Source organism: Sus scrofa, chromosome 18, assembly GCF_000003025.6.
Source record: "Sus scrofa isolate TJ Tabasco breed Duroc chromosome 18, Sscrofa11.1, whole genome shotgun sequence".
Lineage (NCBI taxonomy): Eukaryota > Metazoa > Chordata > Mammalia > Artiodactyla > Suidae > Sus > Sus scrofa.
The window spans coordinates 32,726,457-32,750,046 of record NC_010460.4 but is presented as its reverse complement, the minus strand read 5'-3'; the positions used below and the strand labels follow the sequence as shown (position 1 = coordinate 32,750,046).

General features: G+C 38.0%; 1 long non-coding RNA gene across 1 annotated transcript; it reads left to right on the top strand.

Annotated features, from left to right (window-relative positions):
- LOC100621238 lies at window positions 637-22,553 on the top strand. The gene is made up of 3 exons (XR_002340413.1): window positions 637-853; window positions 18,464-18,547; window positions 19,318-22,553. It is a non-coding gene; the product is annotated as an uncharacterized LOC100621238 (long non-coding RNA).

The following is a 23,590-nucleotide window of genomic DNA, read 5'->3' as shown; positions in this document are numbered from 1 at the left end:
AGCCTGGGAACTTCCATATGCTGCTGGTACGGCCCTAGAAAGACAAAAAAATCAAGCAGTGTACCTTTCTTTTTTTTTTTTTTTTTCTTTTTTCTTTTTTCCCCTCCACCCCTCACCTTTCTCTAAGGACATTTTTTTCATACACTGAAGGCAGGGAATGTTATGTCCTTATCTCTGAGAAGATGTCTTTATCAAGTTCTCCCTGCTATGAAATTAGCATTACTCTTTCCCATTAGGCTGGCTTCTGTCTTGACTACCAGTGCAGTAGTGAGTTTCTTTGTTCTTTCCGTGTCTTTACTGGCATTTTGGTGAGTGGTGGGGAATGGCTGTGTATAGGGCTGCCAAAAAAGTGCTTGAAGTACAGTGCCCTGTACATAGCATGAGCTTAGTAAGTACTTAGACGTGTTACTGACCCTCCCAAGTCAGTCCCCAACAAGGGTCCTTCTGCCAGGTATCACTGGAAACCAAGTTCGGCTCAGAAGCAAAGGAAAGGTTTATTCTTTTTTTCATCAGAGAATGGAGAGGTGCGAGCTTGTACCCTAGAGCACAGCTCTCTGGACAGGTGGTGGGCGGGGCTACCTTATTGGGTTCTCCTGGGGTGGGGGTGGAGTTCTCAGGAAAGGAGCACCTGTGCTGCTCGCAGCACTTCAGATTGAAGTGCCGGGTGCACTGTCTCTGCACAAGGCACACCCCACCATCTTGCACTGAGGTGTGGTGCACACTTGCCTGCTGAGAGCGGACCTGCCGATGCAGCAGTTCTGTGCTGGAAACGCTAATCTGACACGTTAGGCACCCAGCCTCTGGACACAGCACCCTCTAGGCAAGTGAAAATGGATTAAGTGAAGAAGAAGAGGTGAGACTTTATCACATAGATACCGTCTGATTTTTCCGGGGACCCCAGTGGGCTTTTCTGGTGACAAGAGACAACTGCATGAGCCAAGTCAAAAGGGCTCTTTGCATAGTGGTGCAGGCTGCTAATAACTTGACGTCATTTGAAAGGCACTAAAAAACTGGTCCCTGAAGTTGGCAGAAGTAATATAGTGCCTGGGATACTCACCTTAGGTTTACAAATATTAACTTTATACTTGGGCACTGAATGCTGTTCTAAAATGGAAATTATTCTGGAGATAAATCTTAATCAATAATCAACAAGTGCAGGGAGTTCCTATCATGGCTCAGTGGTTAACAAACCTGACTATTATCCATGAGGATGTGGGTTTCAATCCCTGGCCTCCCTTAGTGGGTTAGGTATCTGATGTTGCTGTGAGCTGTGGTGCAGGTCGCAGACGTGGCTCAGATCTGGCGTTGCTGTGGCGTAGGCCAGTGGCTACAGCTCCAATTTGACCCTTAGCCTGGAAACCATGGGTGTGGCCCTAAAAAGATTTAAAAAAAAAAATCAATTAGTGTAAATCACTAATGTCATCATTCTGAGAGATTTAGCACAGAAAAAATCCTTTGATTTCTGAGGAAGAGGGATGAGAAGCAGAAGTGGGAACCTGAAATGTTTGTACTCAGGGTATTTGGAGCAGTGAGGCGAGGGCTGGCCAGGGGCCGAGATCTTGTATGAAAAGGGGTCCCATACAGAGTGGGTGCTGATGGCTGTGGCGGTGGTGGTATAGGGATAACAGAGGAGAAATTGGAGCTCCCTTACAAAAGCCCACCTGTGAAAGAAAGAGACTCAGCCCAACTTACTACGGTGGTTTTCTCTTTGTGGCCTGGAGGGCTAAAAGGGGATGGGGACATTTCTTCCTACTGGTTATCTGTTGGATTCTCCAGAGGATAGCTGAACCGTCACCATGGTTACCTTTGGAGCCTTGAGAAAATGTCCTTTCCTAACCTTGGTTTTTCTCATGCATGGGGCTTTCATGAGGTGGGTGGGAGGATTGTGAGAAGCCAAGAAGGAGGGGGAGGGAGAGTGCTGTGACTGCTAGTCTACTCAGCACACTCATAGAGCCTGCTTCTTACGATTGCCCTGCACCTGTCCTCTCAGCTGTTTTCAGTACTGTGGACTCTGGAGTTCCTCCATCTGGCAGAACAAAATGACCAGGTTGGTGAACAGAGAAAAAGCCCCCCTCTCTCTGGGGAAATATCCTCTCTTCATAGAAATATGCTTCTTGCTCCTGGCTCCAGGGCAGAGTCTGGAGCAAGTCAATTTAAGAAGATGTGTGGAGTTCTCATCCTGGCTCAGCAGTAATGAACCTGACTAGTATCCAGGAGGACACAGGCTCGATCCCTGGCCTCGCTTAGTGGAATAAAGGTCTGGCTTTGACCCAAGCTAGTGTATAGGTCACAGATGCAGCTCAGATTTGGAGTTGCTGTGGCTGTGGCATAGGCCAGCAGCTGTAGCTCTGATTTGACCGCTAGCCTGAGAACCTCCATATGCTACAGGTGTGGTCCTAAAAAAACCAAAAAAAAAAAAAAAGTTACATTTCTAAAGCTGCACTGAATTTTCCACGTAAATGAACTATATTTATATACCTACAATATAGCTCTATACTTTTATTATATTTTTATTATACTTTATGATTATGGTTTTGGGGGGATAACACTGAGGATGATAGTAAATAGCAAACCAATACAGAATCTTTTCTTTCAGAAGTTAAATTTTATATAGCAACTGATTTTATTTTTAATTGTGGAAAACACAAGTGACATAAATTTAAAAATTTTTTTTCAATTAAAACTTCATTTTTTAGAATTTTAGACTTATAGAACAATTGAGAGAAGTGTACAGAGATATCCCACATACCCCTGCCCCCCAACATATAGGGACATTCCCCCTCTCACCTCCAGAGAGGTACATCTGCTGCACTTGATGAATCTCCATCAACACATCATTATCACCCAAAGTCCATAATTTGCATTAGGGTTCACTCTTGATGTTGTACATTCTAAGGTGGAGAAATTTACAGTGACATGTAAGTTTCCACCATTTCAGTATCATACAGAATAGTTTCAATGCCCTAAAAAAATCCTGTGTATTCCATCTATTCTTTCTTCCCTTCCCAAGACCCTGGAGACCATTGATTTTTTTTTTTTTTTTTTTTTTTTTTGCTACCCTTATCCCTTTGCCTCTTCCAGAATGTCAAATACAGTAGTTGGAATCAGACATTATGTAGTCTTTTCATATTGGCCTCTTTCACTTAGTAACGAACGTTTAAGTTTCCTCCATGGCTTCTCAGGGCTTAGTAGCTCATTTCCTTTTGGTACTGAATATATTTCACTGTCTGGATGTACCACAGTTTATCCGTTCTCCTAATGAAGGACTTCTTGGTTGCTCCCAGTCTTTGGCAATTATGAATAAATCTACATCCATATGCAGGGTTTTGTGTGGATATGAATTTTCCATTCCTTTTGGTAATACCAAGGAGTATAGTTTCTGGGCTATATGGTAGATGTATGTTTAGTTTATTAAGAGCCTGCCAAATATGTCTTCTGAATTGACTTACCATTTTGCATTCCTCCCAGCAATAAATGAGAGTTCCTATTGTTTCACGTGCTTGTCAGCACTTCATGTTGTCTATGTTCTGGATTTTGATCATGATAATAGGCGTGTAGGGATAGCTCATTGTTTTTTAATCTCTGAACAACTTTAAGTGAACAGTTCGGTAGTAAAAATTTTCACATTGTTGTGCCACAAATCTCTAGAACTTTTTCAAAACTGAAACTCTATACCCATCAAACAACTACTCTCCATCTCCTCCTCCCCCTACCACCTGGCAAGAACCATTCTACTTTCTGTTTCCCTGAGTTTGATTGCTCCTGATGCTTGATATAACTGAAACCATACAGTGTGGGGTTTTTTTATGACTGGCTTATTTCACTTATCATAATGTCCTCAAGATTTATTTATGTGTAGTCAGGATTTCCTTCCTTTTAAAGACTGAGTAATAGTCCATTTATGTATGTATCACATATTGTTTACACATTCATCTGTCAATGGACACCTGTGTTGTTTCTACCTCTTGACTATTGTGAATAATGCTGTTATGAATACAGGTGAACAAATATGTCTTTGAGATGCTGATTTTAGTTCTTTTGGGTATATACCTAGAGGTGGAATTGCCAGATCATTTGGTAACTTTATTTTAAATTTTTTGAGGAACTGCCATACTGTTTTTCCATTGTGGCTGCACCATTTGACATTCCCACCCACAGTGTAGAGGGGTTTCAGGTTTTCCACAGCCTTGCCAACCACTTGTTATTTTCTGCTTGGTTTGGAGTTTTGGTTGGTTTGTTTCGTTCTGATAGCAGCTCTAGCAAGTGACTTTTTAAAGGTCCCGTTTCCCCAAGCTATCATCTTTACTTTACAGATGTGGAGACTGCAGTTCAAACAAGAAGTGATTACCTTTATTAGTAGCCAAAGGATTGAAACTCAGGTTTTCAGAACCCAAGTACAAGTCTCTTTGAACTGTAGCAGGCTTTTCACAACACATCAGACAAAACTACCAGAAATGGCAATCAAGAGGATCTAAATATAAGAAATAAAGAATTAGAAGCATGATGGAGAGGTTTCTATTTTTTCAGTGTTATATTTGGGTCTGCAAGGATGAGAATCTGATAGTGTAAGAAGGAGGAAATGTTTTTTATATTAGCCATGGGAACAGTGAACTTGACCCTCATTGGTACACACAAATTAGCATCATCTGATTTCCATTGGTGTTAGTCCAGGTGTTTGGAAGAGCAGCCAGGAGAATACCTCAATCATTACAAAACTAGAGATGTATCTTCTGTCTCTCTTTGAGGATTTTCAAATAAACATTAATTATAATTGCACTTATTTAGGAACTGCTGATTACATAATTTCAGCAGACCTGTCATTATCTGTAAATATTTCATGAAATATGGAAATACAGCGTTTTCGATAACTTCATGAAGATACTCTTTTCTCTAAAACAAAACCCAATAACTATGTTTCTTATATAACTCTCAGGTCAGGCAAATATTACTACTGGAGCATAGAATTATACCTAGGGTTTTAGATTTCATGGTTAATCTTCCTGGCTATATATTTTAGACACAATGTGGCAGAAACTGCTGAATGCTTATGTTATGACAGACTTTGTTTCTTGCCTTGTGGAGAGAAATAAGATGATGTGATGATATAAATGTAATGCAATGCTCTGCACCATTCAAGGTCCTGCAGGTTTTCTGTGAGCTTCCTGCTTGGTATGCAAATTACTTTTAACCAGCCTGAAAAATAAGGGTCATGGAGAACTTAAAACGCCAGGCCCTGTGAGAGTATTGTGTTGAGAAAACAATGACAGCCCATTGTAAACCATGTTCTGTTCACAATTAATGATTCTTCATAGTATTACCTCAATTTTATGGATAACAAATGCGAAGAAAAGAGAAGTCAGGAGAATACAGTTCCAAACAAATCCTGGAAATGATAGACCAATCAATAAATTCATCCATATAAGAAATATCTATTAATATCTATTATGTGCCAGCTGTGTTATTCAAGATTCATGGGAGTGACATAAAGATGAAAAGACACCATTCATGATTTTAAGAACCTTAAAATTAGTCTCTCTACAGCATTGCTCTCCAGACATCAGAATGAGGTGAAGGGATGTTTCATATAGAGATTGTTGGAACCAACCCTATACCTTCTGATTCCATAGGTATGGGTAGTGGTAGAGGAGCAAACATTTGCATTTCTAAAATGTTCCTAGAGGTTATTGAGGCTACTGGTCCTGGAGCCACCCTTTGAGAACTACTATTATAATGGAACTTTTGTAGCAGCAAAAGGAGAGCCTGAATCTTAGAAATTTTTACTTGTAAAAGACTTCTTTGCTTCTATGTGATAAAAATATTGAAGTTTTAGACAGTCAATTGAGTCTGCACAATTAACATTGGCCCTAAAATGGAGCTTAAATAAAATAGTTATGTTTCTGACATATCTATATCTATATACATGTGTATTTCCTTTTTTAAAATAAATGAGGAAATGGTACTCTGTGAAACAATTTTGGAGATTATGAATGATATGTAGGGTACTATTAATAAGAAGAAACACCCGGTAGGGGAATGAGACATAAGTAAAAATATTTGGTGGGAAGAAAAGCTTCACATTAGTTATAAATACAACCCCACCCAAGCTCATATCCAGGTGAAGCCATGCAAATATTAGAGAAATAATAAAAGAAGAAGGAAAATCTTAATGGTTATTCTGTTACATTCAAAATGATAACAGAGACCAAAATAATTATGTGCTTTGATATAATACAAAAGCTGTCGTATTTTATTTTAAAAAAATGGTCTATTTTTTTCCCACACATTGGCTCATTGAAGAAATCTTCTCTATTGTTTAATGATAAAACCTATTTAACAAGTTAGTAATAGTGGATACACTTCTTTATGTATCTGTACATACACATAGTAAAAAGTACAAGCAATGACTTGCAATGATCCAACAAAAAAGATTTGAATGCAATACAAACAAGTGTAGAAATAGTAAGAGTGGCTAAAAGTGAGCAAAAGATGAATAAAAGCCTTTTCCTGATAGTCTCAAATAATATTGAGAATTAAAACATTAATTTGTACTCACGATGCCATTGAGAGGGAGTAGCCAAGCATCATTGCCTGTGTTGCTGAATATTTAAGATGGACATAGAGGCATGGTGATTTCTTAATGCTCCCAAGGCCTGATACTTAGAAGAAGCGTTAAGATCAGTGCATAAGATTGGTATATATTTTTTTAATTTTAGTCTAGCTTTAAACACCAGACCACATTGTTTTCTTAAGTAAGATTTGTAACAGCCTTTGTTTTGGAAGGAATTTCCAAGCATTTAAATGTGTTAATTTCTTCATAGTTGAGTTCATCTTCTGTGTAGGTGCTGCAGGCAGTTGTTCTTAGTGTGATCCAAGTTTCACCACTAGAGTATTGCCATTATTTAATCTCTCTCACAGTGGTGTACTAGAGAACTAGCCTTCTTTCCTATTTTTGTCTGATACTCTTATGCCAAGAGTCAATATTGCAGAATGGTGACAGGAATATTGCAGGAAGGCTGTGGAAATGAGCTGCTGGAGTTCAAATTTCAACTCCACCAATATATTAAATCTGTGACCTTGAATCAGTTACTTCTAAATCTGAGTTTCCTAATCTGTAAATGGAGATTGGCAGGAGCTAGGCCTGAATTGGTAGGCTGGTCAGGGAATTGGAATAAAGTCATTCTGGAACCAGGCCAGTCTGTAAAGTTTAAAGAGGAAGAATCTCTTCTGGAACATTGCAGGAGTTTTGTTTGGCTCTGAAAAGTGACAGGAGAGCTGTCCAATTATAGACCAAGTTAGAATCATCTTATGTCTGGACATATTTGCTTAGACTGTTCACCTTTAAGCTGTTTTGCCACTTTGGGGGGCTTGTCTGCACGGGGGGAGCATCCTGGCTTTCTGGGAGGATCATCCATTTGTTTAGATGACAAGCTTCTCAAACAGGTATTGGTCTTAACCCAACTTCACAGGACATTTAAATGGATTCTGGAGGTTCTGAGGTACTTTGAGGTATTCCCATGGCTCTTTGGAGTTTTGTCCAACTACCAGCAGTGACTAATCCAGCCAGTGTATAATCACCAAGCAGAAAAGGAAGTTGTTCCAGTCCTGGGGCTGAGGGTACATTTCAGACTTTAATAAGCAGACAGAAGCCAACTATGGCTGTAATTAAGTCTGATTGAGTTTATAGTGTGAGTGGTGGGAATGACAGGGAGTAAGGGAATTTGGAGGAATATTTCTCTATATGTTTATATTGAAGAATAAAGCTGTTAGTCTGTAAATTATAAAAATAGGCTTATTTATTTCCTAATAACATCTAGGTTAGAGTTTGCATATGACTGTGCTAATTCTTAGTATGAAAAAATAAAAACAAAACTTTTTTTTTGGTCTGTAGAGCTCCACCCACAGCATACAGAAGTCCCCAGGCCAGGTGTAGAATCAGAGCTGCAGCTGCTGGCCTTTGCCACAGCTTGCAGCAATAGGGGTTCTTAATCCACTGAGTGAGGCCAGGGATTGAACCTGCATCTTAATGGACACTAGTCCTTAGCCTGTTGAACCACAATAGGAAATCCCAAATCAAAGACTTTTTGAAATCAAAGGCATTAATTTTTCTAAGCAAGTTACAGAATAGCATAATAGAGCATCTTTCACTTCTTTTTTTTTTTTTTTTGTCTTTTGAAAGCCGTACTCGCGGCATATGGAGGTTCCCAGGCTAGGGGTCTAATCAGAGCTGTTGCTGCCAGCCTATGCCAGAGCCACAGCAATACCAAATCCAAGCTGCATCTGTGACCTACACCACAGCTCACAGCAATGCCGGACCCTCAACCCACTGAACGAGGCCAGGGATTGAACCTGCAACCTTAGGATTCCTAGTCAGATTTGTTTCCCCTGGGCCACAATAGGAACTCCTGCATCCTTCACTTCTCACTTGACTTTTGTAGCATGCTCATAAAAATTATTTTTGCAAAATATTCAAGGGCTTCTTCTTGAAGGATTTGCTTTGTCATCAGATCTTTATTTCTCAGTGGCTTAGCGCCTTTCTAATTTCACTTTTATGGACTTCGAGAAAGCCTGCAACTTTTGTAAGATTTTCAGTTTCAGTGATAATTATAACATGTCATAATTTTTGTAAGAAAATGGCAAAGATGTGAAAATGGTACATAGGACAAAAGCTAATGTGAATCAGGAAAGGATTTTTGAGTGTGAACTAATTTTATGTGTGGTATTTCCTGAGCAAATATTTGCCTGTTGTAATAGTTTTGCTTGTCTTTGACACCCTGTAAGTTTGAGAGCTTGAATAATAAATATGTGGATAAAAAGGATGGCCTGTATAATCTTTTTCTACTCAGAGCGGGAAGCTTTTGGCTTTGTCCTTCCTAATGTGTTACTGACAATAGAAGGATCCACATTACTTTGATGGTAGCTCTATTTCCTAGAATTTGGATTTAGAGATTTGATGATTCTTTTCTTAAACCAAATATTTCTAAAAGTAAAAGATGCCTACATTCATAGAATAGTGCTCTGAGTTGTAATCATTTGATATGTTATCATAGAGGTGATAGGTCTTCAGAAAGTGAGAACATCCAATTAGATGAATTTCTAAAACGGCAAATCTGGAGTTCCCGTCGTGGCGCAGCGGTTAACGAATCCGACTAGGAACACATGAGGTTGCGGGTTCGATCCCTGCCCCTGCTCAGTGGGTTAATGATCCGGCATTGCCGTGAGCTGTGGTGTAGGTTCCAGATGTGGCTCGGATCCCGCGTTGCTATGGCTCTGGCGTAGGCCAGCGGCTACAGCTCCAATTAGACCCCTAGCCTGGGAACCTCCATATGCCAAGGAAGTGGCCCCCAAAATAGCAAAAAGACAAAAAAATAAAAAAATAAAACGGCAAATCTTTTTAATGGTTGTCTTGTTTTGGTGGCCAACAGAGTCCTTCCCCTGGCTTTCTGGGCCTGGGGTGTGTGGTAGGGCAAGCTCTACTTGGGCTCACGATGTCAGGATTTGTTACTCCCTCGCTGCTGGGGAGAGTCAGAAAGAACTCTCATAAATACAGACAGCAATGGCTCCTGTAGAAACATCGAAGCAGAAGTCCTAACTGTAGTTACCCTCCATCTGGGTTCATTGGTGAATAAAGCCACTTAGAAGTGGCTTTATTTCTCATTATTCCTAGAACAGGGCCACTGGGGAGGTTTTTTCTAATTTAGGATTTGAGTCTACCGGCAGAATGAATTTTGCTGGAGTCTATCCTCCTCCATGGGCATTTGAGCAATAGTTTTAGCTTAATGTCAAAAATTCTTATAGAGGGCTCTCCTAAAGCATACATAAGGGAAACTCACAGGGTAATGCTCAAAGTGCAGCCAGAGCAGTGTTTCTCAACCTCAGCACAATTGACATTTTGGACTAGATAATTCTTTGTTGTGGAAAACTGTCCTGTGCAACATAAAATGCTTTGCAGCAGCCCTAGCCTCTATTCACTGAATGTTTATAGCATGCTTTTTAGTCATGATAATCAAAGAAGTCTCCAGACATTGCCAAATGGCTTTCTCTTGAGGGAAAAATGGCCCCTGGCTGGGACCCAATCTAGACCAATATTGGGAAATCCTATTGACTATATCTTCAAAATATATTCAGAATTCAACCACCTCTCATTACTTCTACTTTCTGTCTTTGCTCAAGCCAGCATCACCCCTTGTCTTGATTACTGCAATAGCTTCTCTAATTAGACTTTTAGCATCTGTCCCACCTCTACCCTTAACTTTTTAGTGTCTTATCAATACAGCATCCTTACTGTTAACTTTAAAAACGTACCAGTTCATGGCATTCATCTGCTCACAACCTACAATAACTCCCCATTTCCTCTAGAGTAAAATGGCCCACCAGGTGAGTTGAGGACATATGTGTTACATCACTACTACTGGCTGAACCAGGGATCTGTACCAAAGCAGGACAGATAATTGCTCCTGACAAAGCTCAAGAACTTTCTAGAAGTCCTTCCTGAGGTTGTCTTCAGAGCCAACTTAGTGAGACAAGGATACTACCCTCATTCCCTTTTTTATTCCCCCAGTCTGATCATCAACCTGTATACTAGACTATGGATGGCAATTGTCTCTATCCAAAAATTAAAGTCCACACTTAGGATGAAGGTATATTACCACTGAGTTCATTTAAAATAAAGCAGCAGATTCTAAAGGCAAATCCACAAGAGGAATCCCCATAATTGCTCTAAACAATGGCATGACTGATGGAATAAAAGTGGAAATTCTTAAGCTAGTTGTATTGAAGTATATACTATTCATTTGTATTTTTAAGCTTTTAGTGGTAATTAATATAAGCTTTTAGTGGTAATTAATATGAGCTTTCCTATTATAGTCAAAATTACCTCCTAGAATAGTTTAGTAATTTGACATTTTAAATAATATTTTTTAAAATTTCAAGAATATGCCATAGAAATGTGAAAAATAAAATACAAACTCAATAATAAATAAATCAAGAGGTGGAACACTTTAAGTGCAAATAAACCAGTGTTTCCTCCACGCCCCTGCCCAAGAGCAACATGAAATCCAATTCTATGAAAAGATCAAAAAGTAAAGGACAGTTCAAGGTGGAAAAGTTACAAAAAAAAAAAAAAATCCTCCCTTTGATAAAAAATGTCAGCAATTTATGAGAGCACAGAAAGAGTGCCCTTCTCACTACGACTTGGCAAGATCACATTTGGCTTTGCTAGTTGCTTTCAGACTACTCTCTTCATATGGGAAAAATAAAACTAACTAGATAATTTTCATCCAGAAAAAAAGGGAGCATACATTCTTAAAAAATTATGTAAAATTGATATTAAAATGATAAAAATGTTTGACAAGTTTTAAATGGGAATGCAGATAAGAAAACATCCTATAGCTGTGTGCAATGGGGTGCAGTCAAGCAAAGCAAACTTGAAAATGGAATATCACAGAGAACACTTTGATGACAAGCAGTAATGTCCCATTGCATAACAAGAGTCCCCCCAAACAGGAAACAGGAGAATTTGAATGTAAATTGGAAATAGGTTCTCAAAGGGACAATTCTTGTCCAGTGAGAGGGATATAGTTCCTTGGTTTTTTTTCCTTCCTGACATATTATAAACTTCATTTTTCAAGGGTTTTATGAACTAGTATTAATATATTTTTTCTTTAATTTGCCTAATTTTTTGGCTATCACACTTTTCTAGGGAAAAATATGATAAACTGACAGCATATTGGCTCGTACACTTAACTTTAATCTGTTAGTGACTGAGTCTCCTTTTTTTCTCCAGGCTTTTGGCCTGGGATAGCTTTTTTGCTGCCACAGAAAATAGTTCTGTCTTTCTTGGACAGTTGCAAAGGTAACTTCTAATAATATTCTAGAAACTTGGTTATTAAGTACAAAGATGCAATATAATAAGAGGTATGGCCTATAAAATCATCTGTTAAGTTCTTTCATTAATAAAAGCACATTTTCCACACTAAAGACTCTACAAGTGGTGGTATGTTACTCACTAGCCTGCCAAGTTTATTTAAATCAAAATGCAGTTGAAACTGAATGTTTTATAAATCAAATACATCGTGGCTTTATAAGGCCTTTGGGGAGACTGGGATTTGAGGCAGTGAGAGGAAAAAGTCAGGGAATTTGATTGCCAGTGTAAATTATTTCTATGGTATTTGATTTCCAAGTCAGCTCTCAGGATGCCAAGATGGCAACTAAAATATGTTCTGGGTAATTGAGAGATTGAGACAGGGCAGAAAAGAAGAATAGGAGATGGAATTTTCTTCTTGTAGGGCCACAAGTGGCAGTGGAAACTTATCCCAAACTAAACTCTCTCATCAGAATACCCAGTGTACAGAGGGCTTATCTCCCTTAGCTCTGGAAGATTTACCAGGACAGGTTCCTCTTTCTCCAAACTCTTTCCCCAGAAATCACAGCTTAGATTTGTTTAGAGACAACCCACCATGAGTCTTGTGTTTCTTTACCTCTTGCAAAACAAGGCACTGACTATTCTTCGTTCTTGACTGTCTTCTCAAAGATGATTGTAGAAAGAAAGAACCTGGAAGAGAGATTTTGTCTCCCCTCCAGAGTTGCTTTTAATCTAGGAGTATAGAGATAGTGTCTCTGTCTAGCACAATGGGCGGGAACTCTCACAAATACACTATTTGTGTTTCCTAAGCTCAGAGTACCTCTCTTTCCATTAAATTCTCTGGGAATTGGGGAGTTATCAGGCAAAGGCTGACACTCTGGCCATTGATTTTGCTTTGAGTAATAACCTGTCCTTTGTCTCTGATCAAAGTTATAGCATAACACAACTTCGTCAACATAAAAATAAGATGCACATTTTACACCTTAAAACATTTTATTATTAGCTTTAAATGTAGATTAGCTCTTTTGGAGGTGGTGTGTTCATAATACATATTTGCTCATTCACTCTCCTTATTTTATTGTTTATATTAGAGATTGAGAAAGCTCCCTTAATGTATTTTTTTTCTTTTTATGGCCACACCTGCAGCATATGGAGTTCTTTGGCTAGGGGTTGAATTCGAGCTGCAGCTGCAGGCCTATGCCACAGTCACAGCAATACTGGATCCAAGCCACATCTGGGACCTATGCCACAGCTTGCAGCAATGCCAAAACCTTAACCCACTGAGCAAGGCCAGGGATTGAACTTGCATTCTCATGGAGACTGCATTGGGTTCTTAACCTGCTGAGCCACAAAGGGAACTTCTCTATTAATTGTTAAAATAGACTTTTTCCCATATCTACCAGCTTGCTGTACAGATAAGCCATACAGAAAATGCCCTTTCCTTCTGTAATTATAGACAAAGATCTATGTTTTCAAATAGACCATTCTTTAATTAATAATTTTGAAAAATTCAAAGATTACTGTGAAAATATATATGCACATTAGGATCTTTAAAAGATTAGGTAATTGGAATTGTCAGAATAATAATCACTTCACTTTAGGGGGTGTTCTGCCAGATACATGTGCAGATTTGACACAAAGGAATAAAAAAATAAGTTGAAAAATCACTTAAAATATTTGTCTTTGCTTGAGCTTTGAAGCTTAAGTTTGGTCCTACAAATTAAATACCCATATACATAATTATTTAATTGGAGGATAAAAAATTCTCAAAACATTTAATAATAATAATAAACTAATAGAAAATATTTATTTGCCAAACAAGTATTAACTCTTATTCCTGCATTATCTCATTTAATTTTCACAATTATTATTACCCCTATATTACAGGTGAGGAAATAAGGACATAGGGAAATTAAGTAACTTGCCCAAGTTTACATAGCTACAAGGTGATAGAATTTTAATTCGGTACTGTTAATTTTTTTTTTTTTTTTGGCTGCAGCATATGAAGTTCCTGGGCCAGGGATTGAATCCTAAGCCACAGCTATAGCAACAACAGATCTTTAACTCGCTGTTACAACAGTGGGATCTCCAGTACTGTTAAATCTTACAGTGAGAAAACAATAGCACTCTTTATGGAGTTCCCATCATGGCTAGCAATAACGAACCCAACTAGTATCCATGGGGATCCAGGTTCGATCCCCAGCCTTGCTCGGTAGGTTAAAGGATCTGGCATTGCCATGAACAAAGGACAGGTTATTACTCAAAGCAAAATCAATGGCCAGAGTGTCAGCCTTTGCACTGATAACCCCCAATTCCCAGAGAATTTAATGGAAAGAGAGGTACTCTGAGCTTAGGAAACACAAATCGTCTGTATGTTGCAGACGTGACTCGGACCCAGTATTGCAGTGGCTGTGGTGTAGGCTGGCAGCTGCAGTTCTGATTCAACCCCTAGCCTGGGAACTTACATATGACAGCTACAGCCCTAAAAAGACAAAAAAGAAAAGAATAGCATTTTTCAACACTTGTTATTATCTCAGAAACCAAATTCTGAACAAGAAATCTTAATTTCTTCTGTTTCATCCAGTTCAATCTTAATGTGGAACTACCATGGAAATGAAAAGAATACAAATTATGCGTATATTGGGGATAGCTTGTTAGAAACCCATTAACTTTTAACTATCAGGATTTTAACCACTGGGGGTATTAGGTTAAAACTATTACTTAAGAAAACTGCAGATGCCTCCCTTGGGAGGAAATTAACTCAAATCTATGAGGCTAAGATGACAAACTCTACAACTAGATGGTATATACTTTAGCATCACTAATCAATTAAGCCTCATAATCCTGCTGAAACAGAGCTCTAGCTTTCTGGAGGACACATCAGAGGATATATATAACCTTCAACTGCAGACACCCTAGAGATCTCCATCCTGGGCAGCTATGAGGCTGCTGCTGGTTCCTCTTAGCTGCCTAGGGGGTGCTAGTGCCAGCAGGTTTCTAAATAACCCAGGTTTGAGCAACCTAATATTCCAGTGTTGATTAGGAGATAAAGAATTTTTCTTGGTTCTACTCCACCCTCTTCCCAGAAGTTCTACAGGGTGGATAATCTCTCCAAACCATGATTACTTTGTTTAACCAATAAGACCCAAGGGTGGCCTTGTGTGTGGTTAAAGAAAGTAACTTCTATGATGTGATTTATAAGACCCTCAGCAAGGACCCTGCTATAGCTTGCCCTACCCTCTCACTCCCCACCAATTTTCTCCTATAAACTTGGCATGTCTAGAAGGCTTCCAGTTACTTTATTAAAAAGGATTTAAATTATCTGGGGCACAATCATCTTCCCTGCATGAAATTCAAACTTCTGCTCACTCTGTTTTTTTGTTTGTTTGTTTGTTTGTTTTTGTTTTTGCTTTGTTTTGTTTTTATAATTCTGTGTTACTCAACATCAGTCTCTACCATATTAAACTAAACCATGGGTCATACAACTGAGAACTACTTCACAAAGTGACCTAGCTTCATAGGGGGTAATCTTCAAATCTCTCACTGACTACCCATTTTAAACCTTGCATTACTCTGGCCGTACCAGAAGTCAGCTCTGTGAATGCATACACCCATTGTTACTCCATCCGAGGCATTGCCAAGGGAAATTGTAATAGCAGAGACATCACCTCTGATTCATCCAAATGAAATTGAAACCAGCATATGCAACTCTGATCTCTATAACTGTAATAGTTTCCAACCTCTGTTTTCATCAGAACTGATTTACTCAAAGACAGTTTCGCCCAGAAGCTCAGTATTGATTGATGTGTTCAATAACTATTAAGCATTTATTATGTGCCAAGCACTGAATATTTGCCTCAATAAGTGGAAATGCTATCCATCCACCAAATAGGTCCAGACCAAATTCTGGGAGCCAATACAAACTAACCTTCCAAGCCTTAGTAGTCATCATTTATCACCTTCCCCTGTTCTGTATTCGGCAAACAATTGGTTACTATCTGAACTATCATGCTATTTTACTCATTTACTTTTACTGCCTGTCTCCCTCTCATTCTTCTTCAATGTAAACTCCTTTCATAGTTATGTTCCTTAAAATAGTGCTTAGCATACAGTTGGTAATGAATGACTATTTGTTAAAAAAAACAATAGGAAACAGAATAAGGTCCGTCTTCACAGAACGTTCATTAGGCAAAAAATGAATGATGAATAAACACAAACTGGGATGGGAACCACAAAGTAATAGATTTCTCTGTGGTCAGAGAAAGTGTCTCCATGCAGGTGACATAAAGGAAGTGAGCAGGAGGGAGTTAGCCTTGTGGATACCTGAGGGAAGAGGGGCTAAGGCAGATGGAAGAGGCAATGCAAAGGCATTTAAAGGCCTTTTTGAAGCTAGAGTGGAATAGGAGAGAGGGGAGAGTAATAAGAGATGTGGTCAGGGAGATAATGGGTTACAGTGGTATGGCTGTTTCTTTGAACATAACTCCTAATAATTTAGGTATCAAAGCTCATATTTTTCTGAGCAGTACACCTGGCAGGTATTTCAGGCTCCATGGAAGGTTTTTCACAAGTAATCTAATTGGTTCCACTGAGAACCAATCACTCTGGATGATATTAAATTTTTCTGGTGTATCTAATCACAATATATATAAAAGCCCAGGCCTGGGCATCTATCTGGAGAAAACCATAATTCAAAAGGACACATGCCCCCCCTGATGTTCATTGCAGTGGTATTTGCAGCAGCCAAGACATGGAAGCAACCTAAAGGTCCATCAACAGAGAAATGGCTAAAGAAGATGTGGTGCATATATACAATGAAATACTACTCAGCCATAAAAAAGAATGGAATAATTCCATATGTAGCAACATGTATGGACCTAGAAATTATCGTACTAAGTGAAGTTAGAGAGTAAAAGACAAACGTCATATGATAAAACTTATATGGGAATCTTAAAGGATTCAAATGAACTTATGTGCAGAATAGCAAACAGCAACAGACTCACAGACTTTGAAAAGCTTACGGTTACCAAATGTGACAGGTGGAGGGGGGGAATGGACTGGGGGTTTGTGATTAGCATATGCACACTGAGGTACATGAAATGACTGGCCAATGGGGACCTGCTGTATAGCACAAATTACCTAATATTCTGTGATTATCTATGTGGGAAAAGATTCCAAGAGAGAATAGATGTGCGTATAAATGTAACTTGGTTGTACAGCAGAAATTATCACAACCTTGTAAATCAGCTACACTTCAATGAAACTTTAAAAAAATGAAAAATTGTGTTGTGAGCCACACAGGATGAATTGGGAGCTTGGGGTTATTAGATGCAAACTATTGCTTTTGGAATGGATTAGCAATGAGATCCTGCTGTGTAGCACTGAGAACAATGTCTAGTCACTTATGATGGAGCATGACAATGGGAGAAAAAAGAATGTATACATATATGTATAACTGGGTCACCATGCTGTGCAGTAGTACAATAATTGTATTGGGGAAATAATAAAAAAACTAAACAAAAAGAAAAATTGTGAAGAACAATCAGATCTTAATCATACTGGACCTCTCAGAACTGATTATTTTTTACTCAATAAATAGTTATACTGATGGCATTTTGATCCAAGGTCAAAATTCCGGAGTTAGATTATAACGTTTGAGTTCAAAGTAACTTAATTGCTTTTGGCAACTTATAGGCAGAGTGTGTGTGTGTATACCAGAAAAATAGTTTCATTTCAGTTTCCAGAAGCATTTTAAACTTTTTGGGAAAGTATTCTACTTCAGAAAGTAAACTTCTTTTTGATATGTAAAATTTTCACATTTCAATAGAGTGGTAGGTATGCAGAAATTATTTAAATTATTGTAGAGTACAAATATAGGGAAACCTTGGTACTTAGCTTCAAGGTGTTCATGGTTTAACTGATACAGAGGACAGACACACATGAAAAAGGAAATACTGTAGGAATTATATATCATTTGCAAAAATGACTATTTCCATAATGCTGTGCCTGTCTTCCTTCTACCATGGATGGTTTTCTAGCCTCTGAAACTTATCTCAGCAATCTTAGCCCTAATCCCTAGTTTAGAAACAATCCTAGGGGAATGTAAGGAGTAACTGGCCAAAGTGGTGGGATTCAGTGTTAGTTCATCTGTGTGGCTGATTAGGTTTGACCTCATACCCTTATTCTTATAAGTGCATCTGCCTTTTGCCTTGGCAATGACCAAGCTCTCCTTGCATCTTGATTATTTCTGGGCTCTGTGAGCCTCCTACTGCGTTTCCAGGGTTGGAGAAATTAACGTCCTCCCTCAAATCAAAGCAGGGCCTATGGTAATCTGTCTGAAGCTACCTACCTCTTTTCCTACCTGTTGTCTGCCGTCAGAATACGGCAGCCCAATGCTGTGATGGCTATTATCGTAATGGTAAAATATAATTAGAGGATACTTTTTCTAATTCCCAGGAGACAGGACATGGGAAAGAGGGATGCTTATCTCACTGTAGAGGTTTGAATTTTTTTTTTTTTTTACCATGTACATATAGTATTTAAAAAAAAAGAAAAAGAAAATTGAAACAGCAACAACTTTAAAAACTGAAACCTGTATTTTTCCAGTTCACAGAAATAGCTCAATCTTATCTCAAATGAAGTACCTGAAGCTTAAGATCCTAAGAAAGCATTTCACACAATGGAAGCCAGGTAATCAAACTCTTGATTAAAAGCTAAGGCCTTAAACTAAACCTTAACGTTCGATTGGTGGCTGGACCCGAAAATCACTTACAGTTGCAATGTGGTTTGTGAGCTAATATGACAGCAAGGAACACAAGACTGTATACGAAGAGAGACTTTGCCTCAACGCCCAGGTGGGATATGGGGGAAGGGAAAGACTTCCAGCCTTACTTCCTAGATGCATAAAAACAGAGGGGCAGGTTGGAGCCCTGCCTTATCTTTCCAGTCTCTTGTAAGGAAAAAAGCCCCAAGGAGCCATATTTATATTTGTGTACCCTCTCAAACCTTTTAAATACTCTGTCCTCTTATATTATAGTTTAATCAAAGAGGACATTCCTCCTCCTTGGAAATAGAATTAAATGCCTACATACGAATCAATTTTTGGAAGGGGTGGGTAGAGAAGGAAAGGAGACCTTCGCTTTGGACAGACGAGTTCATGGTGAGGATGGGACTGGGGAACAGATGTTGGAGAGGTGGTAATGTGAAGTGAGGGTGATTAGGTAATGTCAGGTGGCTTATGGAGAGTCTGGAAGTCATGATGGAGATTGGACCTTTTTCTCTTAGTGTATTTAAGCATTCAGTAAAAAATCCCTTGGTGCCCACATGATGCCAGGCGTGGGTTGGAGGTGGGGTGACAATGATGAACAATATAATCCTTTATGCTGAAGTAGCCTAGATTCTCTAAGGGGAAATAGATAAGAGGCAATTAAAATAATGTATTCGCGTCATGTCTGGAGCAGATGGAGCTATGCCAGGAAGACATATGACCTAATTCTGGGAGGATGGAGAAGCTCCCTGGAGGAGAAGACATTTGGGAGTCTTGAGCTAAATCTGCAGAAATCACTCGGGCAAAAGACCATCTTGCAGATAGATCAGAAAGTGAGCATGACTTATTAGATGACCCATATTACCTTTTGCTTATGTGGAGTGACCAGGAAAACAGTGAATAATGAGACTGGAAGACTCTTCAAGGCTGATTGGGCAAAGTTCTCAAAACACATGTTAAAGGGTTTGAAATTTGTCCCAAGAAAAATGAGAGCCATTGCATGGCTTTATTGGGAAAGTAACATAAACAATTTTATACTTTTAGAAAGGTCACTGTCTGGTGTGAATAATGGAAGAAGGAGGCAAGACTGGAGGGAAGGAGACCAGTTTGGAGGATATTGAAATAATCCAGGCAGGAAATGATGACCACTAGAGTAAAATTATGGATTTTCAGAATTTGCTTGAATTATTTTGGTGCATCTCCAGATTCCTGTCTGTACCTTTCTTGCTGCTGCACTGGGCCTTGGAAAGCTGCCACATAGTGGCTTCATCAACTTTGCCCTCCAGTTTCCAGATAGATGTAGCCAGTGGGAGACACCAGTAGGTGATCAGAGGGAAGGAGAGGAGTGAGTGTGAGAAACCGGTTCCCCAAGAGTCCTCCCAGTTTGGCCACTGCTGGTTGGTGGCATCCCTCTAGCAAAGCCTATAGCTAGTGTCTGGCAGTCCTATCTATACAGATTTCCTCTCACCATTCACTACTCTCGCCCATTCTGGCTCGGGTGTGGTGGCTTCCAAGGTACTGCATTATTACCCTTATGTTTCCTTCAGGTCCAATCATAGCTTTGTAAATATTCCCATTATTAAACTCCTCTCAAATTATGTAGCTTTATGTACCATCTGTGTTCTGCTGGAGCCATGATTGATGTACAAGAGGACAGTGAGAGTAGGTAGATGTGGGGCATCGTAAAATTGTATGGTTGAAAGGATCCTTTGTGAGAAAGTGTACAGGAGAGGGAGCAGTTGATAATAAATCCTACAGACAGTACATTTGAGAGGGGTTTACTTCAGTTTGTTAATTAAAAGAAATAACTATAATAATAGCTAGTGTCTTACTAAACATTGGGTACAATGCTAGATATTTAAATACATTGTCTTGTTTAATTCTTATAAAGTTCACAAAGTAGGTATTATTCAATTTTATGGATATAAAAATCATGTCTCACAGTGGCTACATAACCTGGCTTTAGTTACTCATCCATCAGGTGGCAGAGATAGAATTCAAATTCATCTCACATGACTCTATATTATATTTGTATGGAGCTCTAGGGGTATTTTCTGCATGCAGATACTCAGTTTCTTGCACTAAGTTTATACATGACTATGAATGGACTATGTTTAGAGGAATTGAGATTAAGTTTTGGGCAACCATTTTAAAAAATTAATTGTTTTAGTATTTTAATATTCTGGTGTGATTAGTGAAAGGCTACAAAAATTATTTGACACCATTTTCCAGGCTGATTTTTAACAAAGGGCTTCAGTCTTTCTTTGCATTGATTGATCTAACCACTTTTGACAACTTCCAATGGTCACATTAGATAGAGGATAGCATTAAGTTAGAGAAAATACTTTAGGCAGGAAGGGGAAAAATCATTGACTTTATATGAAGAGAAAAGTATACATGCACATTTCTTGGAAAAGATTAACATTCCATGCTGCATTTGCCACCAGAGGGAGTCATGTGAATACCATAACATATTGACAAAGGAAAAGGAAAAATCATTAAATATTTTCTCCCAGTTCCATTGATATTTGAACAAGCATTCAGAATTTGTTAGAACTGGTGTATCTATGGGAGATGATTGAAACATTTCACTGTAGGCTTGGAAACAGAAGAAATGTCTTGTTTAATCACACAGGATGAAAGATAGACATCAAAACAAACTAATAGACACATTCCAGATTTTCTCAACATGAGCTTAATGTTATACTAAAACAAAAAAAATCAAGCTGTGATCTCATTTGTTCAATAAATCATTATCCACTATTACCAAAACATTGTTCTAAAAATAATTCCTGGAATCAACAATCTAATCAATAATTTTCCTGTGGTTTCATTAAGTACATTATATTTTATCATTATATTGCCTGTACCAGGATGATGGTGATTGTTACTGTTCATAAATAAAATAAAAACTCATTGAAAAAAACTTAATAGGGAGAAAGATTTGGTATCCAAAACCATTTTATGTATCTGTGCTCTCTGAAAACTAGGCCAAGATTTTCTCAGCTGGTTAACTGGGGAGGGAAATGGGTTGTTTAATAACTGGTAGATTTGTAATTTTAGAATTGATCAGTCAACAGCATTTACTGAAACCTAATATATACACAAAACTCAACTTTGTCCATGAAAATCAAGATCCACTGACAATAAAATTTGGAAAGATGAGTTCTGAAGTGATATTTAATGCTTTTATATAGATTAGTAGTTCTCAAAGTATGGTCTCTGCTAGCCCCACCACTATTGCTTGGGAGCTGGTGCAAAATACCAATTCTTCTGCCTCAGTCCAGATCTACTATTGATAGAGAAAGTTTAGACAAGGGGGCCAAGCAATCCATGTTTTGACAAGCCTTTTAGATGATTCTGGTACATACTTAAAATTTGAGAACCATTGATAGAGATCTAATAGATAGAGGTCTCTTGGAGTAAGTTCAACAACTTAGGCAAACTGGAATATAAACTTTCTGTGTTTTAAGGTAATTGTTATTTTCTTAGAGGTAAATTAAATTTTAAAATAAAAATTAAATGGATTGATGATCATGAAAAAAATTACAACTTTTTTTTGTAATACCAAATAGTTATAAAAAGTAATTGAATTTAGAAATAATAAACAGGTGTGTTAGAGAAGCAAGAGTAAACTACATGTACTTTCTGTTAAATGCAAGGGAATTTTTTTTTTCTATGTCTCCACAACCATTGCTTTGCCTAAAAATCACAATTTATGGATTTCTCCTTTTATAATTTTGAGATTATATGATTGCTTAGGAATTTAGTTGATGATCTAAAAATGATTGCTTTACAAAGGCAAAGTAATATTTGCCCAGAAAACTAGAAATGAGGTCAATATTCTAAGATGACTTTAACTTTGTATTTTATGTATCTTCATATTATCTGAATTTTTTTCAAGATGCATGAATTACTTTATGATAGAAAGTGCATTTCTATTAGATAAACATGTGTTTCAAATTATTTTTTAAAGTCCAGGTACAAACAAGTAACTGTAACATGACAAAAGAAATCTAGTTTTTACTTTTGTTTACCTAATAAGTACTGAATTGCTGATATGATTAGTTGTGTATTATATTGGCTATTCTAGATTTGGTCAAGCACAATGCAACCAGTTAGATTACAGGCACACCTTGGAGATATTCTTGGTTTGGTTCCAGACTACTGCAATAAGGCAAATATTGCAATAAAGTGAGTCACATAAATTTTTTGGTTTCCTAGTACATATAAAAGTTATGTTTACAGTACACTATAGTCTGTTAAGTGTGCAATAGCATAATATCTATAACAATAATGTACATACCTTAATTAAAAATTAATAGATAATTATATTTGATAGCATTTACCCGTGGTAGAACTTCTTTCAAAATTGGAGCCAATCTTCTCAAGCTCTGCCACTAATTTTCAATTAATTTTTATGTAATATTCTAAATCATTGTTGTCATTTCAACAATCTTCACCAGGAGTATATTCCATCTCAAGATATTAGTTTCTTAACTCTTCTGTAAGGAGTACCTTCGTCCATTAAAGTTTTATCTTGAGATTGCAACAATTCACTCACGTTTTCCAACTCCACTTTAATTCTCGTTCTCCTACTATTTCTACCACATCTGCAGTTACTTTCCCCACAGAAGTGTCGAACCCCTCAACGTCATCCATGAGGGTTGGAGTCAGCTTCTTCCAAACTCCTGTGAATGCTGATCTTTTGACCTATTCCCATAAATCAATAATGTTCTTAATAACATCTAGAATGGTGATCCTTTCCAGAAGATTTTCAATTTACTTAACACCAGAGGCGTTACTGCCTATGTCAATTACAGCTTTATACACAATATTTATTAAATAGTAATACTTGAAAGTCAAAATTACTCCTTGATTCATGGGCTGCAGAATGAATATGGTGTTAGCAGGCAAGGAAACAACATTAATCTTAGGGTACATCTCCATCGGACTTCTTGGATGAC